This window comes from Nicotiana tomentosiformis, chromosome 6, assembly GCF_000390325.3.
Source record: "Nicotiana tomentosiformis chromosome 6, ASM39032v3, whole genome shotgun sequence".
NCBI lineage: Eukaryota > Viridiplantae > Streptophyta > Magnoliopsida > Solanales > Solanaceae > Nicotiana > Nicotiana tomentosiformis.
Genome location: NC_090817.1, coordinates 25218754 through 25228462, shown reverse-complemented (window position 1 = coordinate 25228462; position 9709 = coordinate 25218754).

Sequence of the window (9709 nt, the reverse complement as noted above, 5' to 3'; positions counted from 1 at the left end):
AACAACCTCTATCTTCTTAGGATCCACTTTTATGTCTTCTGCCAATACAACATGCCCCAAAAAGGCAACTGCATCTAACCAAAACTCACATTTTGAAAATTTGGCATATAACTAATTATTCTTCAAAGTATGAAGCACACTCTGAAGATGTTGCTCATGCTCCTCTCGACTGCTGGAGTAAATCAAGATATCATCAATGATTACAACTACAAAAGAATCCAAATAGTGCTTGAATACCCGATTCATCAAATCCATAAATGCTACTGGGGCATTTGTCAACCCAAATGACATCACTAGGAATTTGTAATGCCCATACCGAGTCTGAAAAGCTGTCTTAGGGACATAAAATGCCCTAATCTTCAACTGATGGTAATCAGACCTCATAATTATTTATCCGAATTAACGAGTCACATTTAATGCCACCTGGGCGGGCACCTATCTCGTAGGTTAAAACACAATAATTACAACACAAATTTGGAAAGTATGCACAGAGAATTTCATACAAGAATTTTCAATTAGGCTTAACAGGCATGACTCCCTATTATTGCTATAGTACAACTTTAATTTCACAAGGGAGAACTTAAACACAAGAATTTTCCTCACAAGGATCTCGTCTTTATATAACTTCCACCGCAGCTCATAGCCCAGTTTAAACATATCAATTTATATTAAAGTGTGAGGATCTCGTCCTCAGTTCCGAATCACAAATAATATGCACATCGTGCCAATCAAAATTTTCCATTTTCTTCTTTTAAATAATTTTGGTTACACCAAATCACAACATATAATGAACCCCATACCGGTAGGGCATATAATTCATAATTTATAATTAATTATCCAGAAATTACATCAAAACTTACCGAAATGAGTACCAGAAAGCCACCTTTAGCCTCACAGCTCTTATTAGAGTCCAACATGGAATGATAGGCGTAGTTATCTCCATTGAACATACTAACAAGAGTAAACACATAAGTAGATTATAGAATTATGAAGCTCACTCATAAGTGGAGCACAATAGGAGGACTCGTCTCGATACTCAGTTTAAGCTGAAAGAATTGACTAAGGTTTGACTTTTGAATAAACGATCTCAGAATCGAGATCTGAAGGTTCCAATAGGTTCATATGTTAATTTCAGACTTGGGCGTATGTTCGAGTTGAGTATCGGGTGGTCCAGAAGCATTTCAACACTTATTGTGGAAAGTTGGCATTTTTGAAAGTTTTAGAATTTCATAAGTTTGGTTTGAAGTGAATTTTATGTTATCGATGTCCGTTTAGGGTTCTGATCCTTGGAATAGGTTAGTATCATAATTTGTGAATTTTGCGCAAAGTTTGGCGTCATTCGGAATGTTTTGATATGGTTCGGACGCGTTCATCGAAGTTTGGAAGTTTGAATGTTTAAAGAAGGATTTTGGTCATCGATCCATAGTTTTGATTTCATTTGTAATGATTTGAGGCCTCGCTAAGTTCATAATGTTTTTTGGGATGCGTTGGTATGTTTGGATGGGGTCTCGGGGGCCTCGGGGTTAAAACAGATCGAAAATAGATTGAAATTGGGATTTGAAAAAGTGTTGGTGTTGCTGAAGATTGGGGCATTCGCACATGCAGAAGAAGTGGTCGCAGGTGCAGTCGTACAGGAGCGGCAAGGGGCGTCGCACGTGAAAAATTCATGGTCGGGAATGGGGAGCGCATGTGCTAGGAAACTTCTGCACTTGCGAGGTCGCAAATGCGGAGGGAAATCCCGGAAGTGGAATCGGACAAGAAGGCCTGGGGCCGCAGGAGTGGTTAGGGCTCTGCTGAAGCGAGACCGTATGAGCAGATTTGGTCCACAGAAGCGGACTCGGCTGGGCCATTTGGGCACCGCACCTGCGATGGGAATTTCCGCTAGTGCGGAGCTGCGAAAGCGGCTACTCGTCCACAGATGCGGGTGTCGCTGGGTAGTGGGGTGTTCTTAAATCCGATACTTAGCCCATTTCTCTCACATTTTTCATTTGGTTGGGCAATATTTGGAGCTCTTGGAGGGGATATTTTCATCATCTATGTCGAGGTAAGTAATTCCCACATAGTGTGAGTTAAATACATGGGTTATATGTGGATTTGAACATGGAACTTCATAGGAAATTTGCGATTTTGGTAGAAAATTTAGAAATTGGTATTTTTGGATTTTGACCACGAAATTGGACATGGAATTAGGAATAAATCATATATTTGAGTTCGTAGTATTACGGGTAAAGTTTATCTTCGAACATTTTCGGAATTCGGGCACGTGGGACCGAGAGTTGATTTCATTGACTTTTCGAGTGAAGTTGGGAATTGTTATGAATTAATTTATTATGAGTATTAGAGTACATTTTTATTAGTTTGCACATTGTTTGACTAGTTTTGGAGAGATGAGCATCGATTTGAAGTGTTTGAGTGGCGTTGGAGTCGGTTGTGGAACTTTGGAGCGAGGTAAGTCTCCTGTCTAACCTTGTGAGGGGAAAATTACCTCGTAGGTGTTATATTCTTATGTGCTACATGTTGTGGGAGCTACGCACATACGAGGTGACGAGTGTCCGTGCGTATGCTAGAATTCCTGATTATGTCAGGGTAGACTTAGGCTCACGCCATGCTATAATTGTACTATTTGAGTTATTTTTGCTCGTTTAAATTCCTTTATGTTACTTTACAACTTGAGACTAGACTTGCATAGAGTGATAAACTTGCTAATGCTATTGTAAAGATTAGATAGGCTTCATGATTAGCCGCGGAATAATTGTACTCTGCTTATGAATTTCTCATGCATTGTGCGTTTTCATCGAAAAGCTTTCTTAAAGTTCATAACTCGCATGTTTATTCATGAATGGGGTCAAGGACCCGTTAAAGATTCTTATTCTAATGGGATCAGGCCGTTCACATCAGCAGTATAATAGGTACATCTATGGTTTGTATCATTCGACCCTCGGCAATGCGCACATTATGATAGGATCGGGATGTTCGCCTTGGCAGGATTATGTATCACACTCTCATGGGAGTGGGCCATTCGCCTCGGTAATATAATAGAAGTATCTATGGTTCGTGCCGTTCGACCCTCGGAAGTGCACATGTTATGATAGGATCGGGCTGTACGCCTCAGCATTCTTATAAAATACTCTTATGAAATCATGCATAATATTTGACAAGAAACCAATGTATTTGTGAGTTTTTCCTGATTTGAATTGTGACGACCTATATGGTGAGGTCCATTATATATATAATCCGATTGAGGAGGTAACTGCTTAGTGAGATCTTGAGTTTACTGTTCAAAGGAGGATTGTACCTCGTATTTATATTTGTTCATATCATTTATCTGCTCTGCCCCATATTTATTTACATCTTACTGTACCTGTCTTATTGGACCACTAGTAAGTGTCGATGTCGACCCCTCATCATTACTTCTCTGGGGTTAGGCTAGATACTTACTGGGTACGCGTTGATTTACGTACTCATGCTACACTTGCTGCACTTATTATGCATGTATATATATGTTTCTGGTGGTGCACTGGGCGCAGAGGCGTGGAACTTGCGGGGACTTTATGGTGAGCTACATTTCATATTACGATCCGCAGCATGCAGAGTCTCCATCAGAGTTATTTATATTCTCCTGTCTAACTTGTATTCCAGACGGATGTTGTATTTTATTATATTTCCTAGTTAATGCTCATGCACTTGTGACACCGGATTTTAGGGTTATACTAGTTGATGCTTACGGTTTCATATATTAGCATCGCCTCTCATTTCTCTTACAAACTACAAATTTTGTACATTTTCTCAGATTTGAAAGTGTAAATTCCCTTTCTTATTAAAACTTATGATTTCGAAAGTAATAAAATGAGTAATTAAGTTGATCAATCACCGTTGTCTAACCTGACAGTGGCGTTAGGCACCATCACGACCATTATGATGATATTTTGGGTCGTGCACAGAGCCACCGTGGAGACCGGGTTTCATCTTTTCTTCCACCAAACTTAGTAATTTTTATGTTTCTTTGTATGATTTGTTGTTTGGCTACCATGTCTATGTGGAGCTAAACTTTACGTTCTAGGGTTGTGGTTCTTTTATGACTATTGTTATTTGAATATTGATTTTGATTTCTTTAATTAAAATATTAGTTTATTTATTCAATCATGCGCTTAATTATTTGATTGCTTGATCACTAATTAAATACTATCAATGAATCTAGAGTTGAACTCGAAAGTGGAAATTCTAGACTGTATATAAGATTGAGTAGAGCAAGTTCTTAAACCCGGACATCAGGGGATGGATTCACGGTTAGGGTATACATATGGTAATTGCCTTGCTTTGTTATTATACGAGAATTATAAATGCATTCTTGTTGATTCCAACTCTATAGACAAATAGGTGTTGGGTTAGCTTGAATAGGTGAGTAGGAGATCGATAGATTCTTATGAGTAATATTTATCCCGTCAACCAACAAACCAGGCAAATTAGTTAATTAATTCGATTGAAGAATACAATAGGATTGTTAGATAGCCCATAACTCTAGATCGTTTTCATTACATTGATAATATAAAAACCTGCTCTTCTTTTGTTTAGAGTTCACTATTTATTTTTCTTTATTTTAGTTAGTTTAGAAGAACCACTTTTGATTTAAATCTTGTTTAGATAATTAGGATAGTCTAATTTAGTTAATAGTTGATAACAAGTCCTCGTGGGTTCGACATCCGGCTTCTAGTCACTTTATTAATTGATGATCGCGTATACTTGCGTGTGTGTTTGGCCGCAACATGTATCAAAATTATATTAAGAGAGGAAGTTTTGATTGAAATTTCAGAGAGGAAGAACACACCACGAACAAAATATATACAAAGCTTTTACAAAATACATACAGAAGGCATATTGTATAAATTTAAATTGTATGATGTTGTAGTTTGTATTTAACTGGGTAAATATAATGTATGAAAATTATAGATAAGTTATAAATAAGTTGTATACTATATAATTAGTTGTACAGAATTTATTCTTAGTTTATATGTTGTAGATATTTCAAATTTGTATCAAATTTGAATATTCCGACATTTAACTTGTCTGATTTAGGTACTGTCTATCGTCAATGTCTCTATTGTTTTGGTTTGACGCTGAGGGATAAACACAAATTGTTGGTCAATGGGTGTTTAATCCAGAACATTTCTTGATAGATTCCACTCTATAAGATTATTTATTGTATATGAATATAATGAAGTTATGATGGAGTTACGAATATAATTTATGTACAACTTTTGAAGTAATGATGGAGTTACTTGATGAGTTAATAATTTGTGTTAGGTTTGCATTCCAGTTTTGGGGCATCTGGTATGTACATTATTCATCCTCCACAATGTGTCTCCCCCCTCACTGTGAGAGACATGATATATATCTTTACAAGAAATGACTGTGGAGAACACATATGAAACTGTACAAATCATCCCAACCAACTCTTAAAGCAATGTGATCATAAAATTAATTTAAAGTGCGAATAGAATGTGCACTGAGTCCAAATGGTCGGCATCACATCTAGTAATTAGATTATTTATGCATTAACTCCCTCAAACTATTGTATATGGATAGAAGTGACAGAGAATAAGAAAAGAGGAGAGGAGATAAAAAAGGAAAAAGGTGTAACTGAATCCCCAAATTTAAGGCACTTGTAATGACCAGACTGATTGTTTTGAGTTCTAGCGGGTCATTCGGCGGTTTGAGGCCTTGAGTAGCTTCACTTCATGTTCTATGACTTGTAAGCGTGGTCAGAATTGAATTTGGGGAAGTTCAGAATTGATTCGAATGGAAAATTATCAATTCGGAAGCTTTAAGTTGGAAGAGTTGACCAAGGTTTGAATTTTTAGTAACGACCTTGGAATCAGGATTTGAAGGTTCCAATAGGTTCATATGACAATTTCGGACTTGGGCATACATTCGGGTTGAGTATCGGGTGGTCCGGGAACATTTCAGCGCTTATTTTGGAAAGTCGGCATTTCCAAAGTTTTAGAATTTCATAAGTTTGGTTTGAAGTGAATTTTGATGTTATCGATGTCCGTTTGGGATTCCGAGCTTTGGAATAGGTTCATATCATGATTTGTGACTTGTGTGCAATATTTGACGTCATTTCGAAGTGTTTGAGTACAAATCAGACGCGTTCGTCGAAGTTGGAATGTTTAAAAGTTAAAAGAAGGATTTTGATCGTTGATTCATAGTTTTGGATGTTGTTTGGTGAGATTTGAGGCCTTGAGCAAGTTCGTGTCATGTTGTGGGACTTGTTGGTGTGGTTGGACCGGGTCCTGGGGGCCTCGGGTAAGTTTTGGGGTGGTTTCAGATCATTTCTCTATATTTTGCTACTGCTGGTGTTTGGTTTTTTCTTCGTGAATGCGAAAGGATTCACTCGTTCGCGAAGAAGGATTTGTTGGCTGCTGAATTCTTGTGCTTTGCATTCGCGATTGGTGCCTCGCATTCACGTGAGGTAGTACGGCAACGCTACACATTTGCGATGAAGAAGCTGGCCTGGGGGAGATTGGCCTCATCGTCTGTTAAGGACTGGACGTGTTTGCGATAGACCAGCCTGGTGAAGCATCACATTCACGAGACTAATCTCGCGTTCACGAAGAAGAGTTTTGGGTCTAGCATTTGTTGAGCTTCGCGAACGCGAGGGCTGTGCCTTGTTCGCGAAGGAGGGTCGTATGAGCAGTGTCCTTTTTAATTCGAGAGTTGGCTCACTTTTCTCTCATTTTCACTTGGGTGGCCGAATTTAAGGAGCCATTTTGATGACATTTTCATCAATCAACACAAGGTAAGTGATTCCCACTTGTTTTAGGCTAAATACATGAGTTATATATGGATTTAAACATGGAAATTTGTAGAAATTGTGGAGTTTTTGAAGAAAACCTAGAATTTGGTATTTTTAGATTTTTACAACGAAATTGGACATGGAATTGGGAATAAGTTATATATTTGAGTTCGTAATGTTATGGGTAATGTTTATATTCAAAAACTTTTGGAATCTGGGCACGTGGGCCCGGGTGTTGACTTTGTTAACTTTTCGTGCGGAGTTGGGAATCATTATAAATTGTTAAATTGTCAGCATTGGAGTATATTTTGATTAATTTGCATGTTGTTTGACTAGTTTCAGATTGTTTGGCTTTTAATCGAGGAGTTAGATAGGCATTGGAGCCGATTATGTAACTTCAGAGCGAGGTAAATCTCTTGTCTAACCTTGTGAGAGGGAATTTACCCCGTAGGTGTTATATTCTTATGTGCTACATGTTGTGGGAGCTACGCACGTATGAGGTGACGAGTGTCCGTGCGTATGCTTGGATTTCTGATTATGTCCGGGTAGACTTAGACTCATGCCATGTTTAAATTGTACTATTTGAGTCCTTCTTGCCTGTTTAAGTGCTTAATTTACATTTATCATGAGTGACACGACCCAAAAATCACACCTGTCGTGATGATGCCTATCTCAATACTAGGCAAGCCGACAACATCAATAACCCACATTGTTCTTTAAGTTTGAAAAACATAATATTGAATTTCATAGAAAATCTCACAATTTTGACATAGAAATACACTCCCAAAACCCGGTGTCACTGAGTACATAAGCATCTAAATGAATACAAAGTCTGACTGATTAAAAATACTGTCTGAAAATATAGAACAGTACAATATCTGCGAGGAAGAGAGACAAGGTGGACGGACGCCAAGCATCTACCTTGATAGTCTCCAACTGGTAACACAGTGTGGTCTAACAGTCGCCGTGTCCGGAAGTACCTGGATCTGCACACGAGGTGCAGAGTATAGTATGAGTACAACCAACTCAATAAGTAACAAGACTAACTTTTGGGCTGAAAGTAGCGACGAGCTCAGCAAGTATAGTCCAGTATAGAAATGGCAGTATAGAAACGTAGGCATGCTTTCAAGTTCACAGTTAAACTCAGTACAAATAAAATAAATCAATTCTGAATGATATGAGGAGTATGACATCTCTCTATCTACATGCCCATACACATACCGTATGTGATGCACCTTAATGAAAACTTCGTGTACTCACAATCTAAAATACTCAATCACTCAGTACTGTATATGACCAATCCATCCCAGGGAATATCCATCCCAAGTATGTATGTATATCCATCAACTGATAGTCAGTCACTCATTACTGTATAAGATCAATCCAGTCCAGGGGAAGATCCATCCCGGAATATCAATGATTCGGACAAGATCCATGTCCAGGGAAGATCCATCCCTCAATATATATATCTATGGCAAGATCCATGCCCAGGGAAGATCCATCCCATATATATATATATCAACTACGCTCACTGTGGGGGTGTAGACTCCGTAGGGGCTCTTTCAGCTCAAGCGCTATAATAGCCAGATCCAAGCATAAATAAATAAACGTATATATCACTCCGAATCTCCAGTATATCGGACTCACAATGACATAACAATCTACCCGACATGATGATATGATGTATCAATAAATGACAATAGAGACTGAGATATAATATGCAAGTGACAGATGTGACTGAGTACAAAATTATATTTCAAACAAATAGTTCAACAACAATATGACCCATGTGGGCCCCAAAATATCTGCACCTAGCCAAATCATGATCTTTAATATGAGTCTCAGCTCAATTTCCTAACACGTGGAGAATATGCGAATAATAATATTATTCTTTAATTTTACAACTTCACATAATTTATTCAAGTCACAATTTCTATGGTGCACATCCACACGCTCATCACCTATCGTGTGCGTCACCTCCAAATAATTTATATAACAACAAATTCGGGGATTCATACCCTCAGAACCAAGTTTAGAAGTGTTACTTACCTCAAACCGTAATTGTTTATTCCACTATGCCTTTGCCTCGCGAATTGGCCTCTGAACGCCTCGAATCTAGTCACAATTAATTCGATTCAGTCAATACAATTCATTTGAATTAATTCCATATGAAAATACTAATTTTCCAACAAAATTCAAAATTTAACTCAAAAATTACCCGTGGGGCCTACGTCTTAGAACCCGACAAAAGTTATAAAATATGAACGTCCATTCAACCACGAGTCCAACCATATAAAATTTACCAAATTATGACATCAACTCGACCCTCAAATCTTCAAATTAAACCAAAAGGGTTTTCTAAATTATCCAACTTAATTTACCAATTAAATGTTAAAAACAACCATGGATTCGGGTAATTTGACAAATATTGAGTTAAGAACACTTAACCTGTTGTTTTCCTTGAAAATCTCCCGAAAATCGCCTCTTCCCGAGCTTCAATTCGTCAAAAATGGAAAATGGGATGAAGTTCCATTTTTAGAACATAAACTTTCTGCCTTGTACTTCCTTCTTCGCGTTCGCGAAGCACAAAAATGCTGCCAACATTTTCTCCTTCGCGTTGGCGACCTCCTCGTCGTGTTCGCGAAGCTTGCCGACCTCTGCCCTCCACGTTCGCGAGCCACGAGCCATGTTCGCAAAGTCTTGACGCCAGAAAGGTCCCTAGCTCCCCTTCCTCTTCGCGTCCGCGTCCTCCCACTCACGTTCGCGTAGGCTTCCCCAGCCTCTTCTTCACGTTCGCATCGTATTCATCGTGTTCGCGATGGGAAAATCCCGGAAGCCCAAAAATCCTTCTTCGCGAACGCGTGAGACCCGTTCGCGTTTGCGAAGAACAACACCAGACACCAGTTCCAGCTATTG